We start from the raw sequence: 2735 nt of genomic DNA on the forward strand, positions 1-2735 counted from the left end.
TACACCAAGTTTCTGTGGCATACTGCTCCTTGAAGGCAGGGCTTGAAAGCTTTCATTCTTTTTCTTCCTTCTTCCTCTTCCTCCTCCTCCTTATTCCTTCCTTCCTCTCTCTCTCACTTGCTTCCTTGCTTCTGCTTCTTCTTCTTCCTCCTCCTCCTCCTTCTTCTCTCTCAGCAGATCAGAAAATTTTAATTCTACATTCCCAGTTCTTAGCACACAGCCTAAGACGCAGTAGACACTTGGTACATATTTGCCAATGGATACTCATACTTGCTTTTCTTTCTCTCCTTTTTTAAATTTTTCTGAGACAGGGTCTCGCTATATTGCCCAGGCTGGTCTTGAACTCCTGGACTCAAGCAATTCTCCTGCCTTGGCCTCCCAAAGTGCTGGGATGACAGGCGTTAGCCACCACACTGACCTTTTTATCTTCCATCTTTCTCTTTCTTTTTCCTCCTTTAACATCTCCTTCCTGCCCATTCAGGACCTGTTGAGCCTGCATTACTAAAAATAACTGAGGCCCTAATTACTAAAGGTGAGTGATTACCTTTCCCTTCTATACCTTTGCCCTACCTGCCTCCCACCCCATCCTCACAGGCAATACATAGATACTCTTTGTGAAATATTAAATCCTATTTTTTAAAAAACTGATGGTTCCCAAACTGGGCACAGTGGCTCATGCCTGTGGGAAGCTGGGGCAGGAGGATGGCTCAGTGCCAGGAGTTCGTGACCAGCCTGGACAACAAAATCAGATTCCCATCTCCAAAAAACAAAAATTAGCTGGGTGTGGTAGTGCATACCTGTAGTCCTAGGTACTTGGATGGCTGAAGCAGGAGGATCTCTCGAGCCCAGGAGTTTAAGGCTGCAGTGAGCTATGATCACTCCACTGCACTCCAGCCTGAGGGACAGTGCAAGACCCCATCCCAAAAAACAAACAAACTAACAAACAAAAAACAAAACCCTGATGATTCCCTCATTTTCTGGATGGCTCAGAACGATCGTATGCCTCTTGGGTAATCCAGCCCTTCTATTTCTTCATCTTCACCCTCATTTTTCTACTCACTTCTTTCCTACTTCCAGTGGTCTCAGTCCCTGGATCGTCAGCTGCTAACCCATAAAGGTGAGAAACACGACCCTTGGAGTCCTAGAGCCATTCCTTGGGACACTCCCTTGAAGCTCGTGTGGGATTTCTTTTCTTTTTAGATGAAGTTTCACTCTGTCGCCAGGCTGGAGTGCAGTGGCACCATCTCGACTCACTGCAATCTCCGCCTCCCAGGTTCAAGCAATTCTCCTGCCTCAGTGTCCCCAGTAGCTGGGATTACACGCATGCACTACCATGCCCAGCTAATTTTTGTATTTTTAGTAGAGACAGGGTTTCACCATGTTGGCCAAGATGGTTTCGATCTCTTGACCTCGTGATCCGCCCGCCTCGGCCTCCCAAAGCGCTGGGATTACAGGCGTGAGCCACCACGCCTGGCCTCGTGTGGGATTTCTTTGAGACGGGTTCATAGCTGCTGTTGGCTGCCCTCCCCACCTACACTCCACTCTCCTGTCGTATGCCAGTCCCAAAGAACCCGAAAGACTACCTCTGTCCTGGCTCTGGAGACTGGACACATAGGCTGTGCTGGTGGCCTTCGGGGTGTGCTAGCCACCATCACTGAGGAAAACAGTGCATTCTGTTCTGGAGTATGTGCCAGATTAAGGGCAACCCAGGGAATCTGGAATATAAACAATGATGTGGGAGCATAATGTTGGCACTCTCAGGAAAACAGATAAAATTCCCTTGTCCAATCCAGTTTTATTTTTGGAGACCATTTTACTTTCCTGAGCATCAAAACATACACACGCATAGGGTTTTTTGTTTTTGTTTTGAGACAGAATCTCGCTCTATCGCCCAGGCCAAAGTGCAGTGGCAAGATCTCGGCTTACTGCAACCTCTACCTGCCACCCCCTGTCCCCCTGCTGCCAGGCTGAAGCAATTCTCTTCCTCAGCCTCCTGAGTAGCTGGGACTACAGGCACATGCCACCACTCCTGGCTGATTTTTGTATTTTTAGTAGAAGCAAAGTTTCACCATGTTGCCCAGGCTGGTCTCAAACTCCTGACCTCATGTGATCCACCCGCCTTGGCCTTCCAAAGTGCGGGGATTACAGGCATGAGCCACCTCACCCTGTCACCCACATAGTTTTGAACCCTGGTCCCACCTGTCAGGTAGCTGGTTCACACTCCATCCCAGAGGAAGCTCTTAGGTCAAGGGCTGGGAATTTCAAGAGGGGCAACGAGTAGCTGGAAGCCATGTTCCCATGCCCACCTCTTACCCAGCCTCCTGCCCCACATCCTCCCCACAGATCTCACGTAAAGGGCCTGTGCCTTGTAGTGAAAGGTGTTTCATCTACCTGCCTTCCTGATAAACTTTCAGACAGAAGTATGTATGTGTGTGTGTCTGTGTGTGTATCTATGAGAGTGTGTGTGTGTGTCTGTGTGTGGTGTTAAATGGGGATGTTAATATAGTCAATACTAATTCCTAGATAAGAACATTGTCTTCGTCAAGACTAATTCAATACTAATACCTAGATAAAAACATTATCTTAATCTTGGAAGGTGAATACCTATTCATTAAATGATCATTGCTTTGGAAGAATTTGTAATGGGTAATACTCAGAAAACAATGCCAATGTGGGTGGGGAGAAAAGCAGGACCTCAAATAGACACCATGTGTTACAAGCAGAGATAGAGATAA

General features: G+C 47.3%; 1 long non-coding RNA gene across 1 annotated transcript in view; it reads right to left on the reverse strand.

Annotated features, from left to right (window-relative positions):
* Positions 1-2735, reverse strand: part of LOC105534204 — a 23256-nt gene that overhangs the window by 969 nt on the left and 19552 nt on the right. The window contains exon 3 of the long non-coding RNA XR_001005229.1: positions 1061-1067. This is a non-coding gene — a long non-coding RNA (uncharacterized LOC105534204). The remainder of the gene's footprint in view (positions 1-1060; positions 1068-2735) is intronic.

This window comes from Mandrillus leucophaeus, unplaced genomic scaffold, assembly GCF_000951045.1.
Source record: "Mandrillus leucophaeus isolate KB7577 unplaced genomic scaffold, Mleu.le_1.0 Scaffold1315, whole genome shotgun sequence".
Classification (NCBI taxonomy): domain Eukaryota; kingdom Metazoa; phylum Chordata; class Mammalia; order Primates; family Cercopithecidae; genus Mandrillus; species Mandrillus leucophaeus.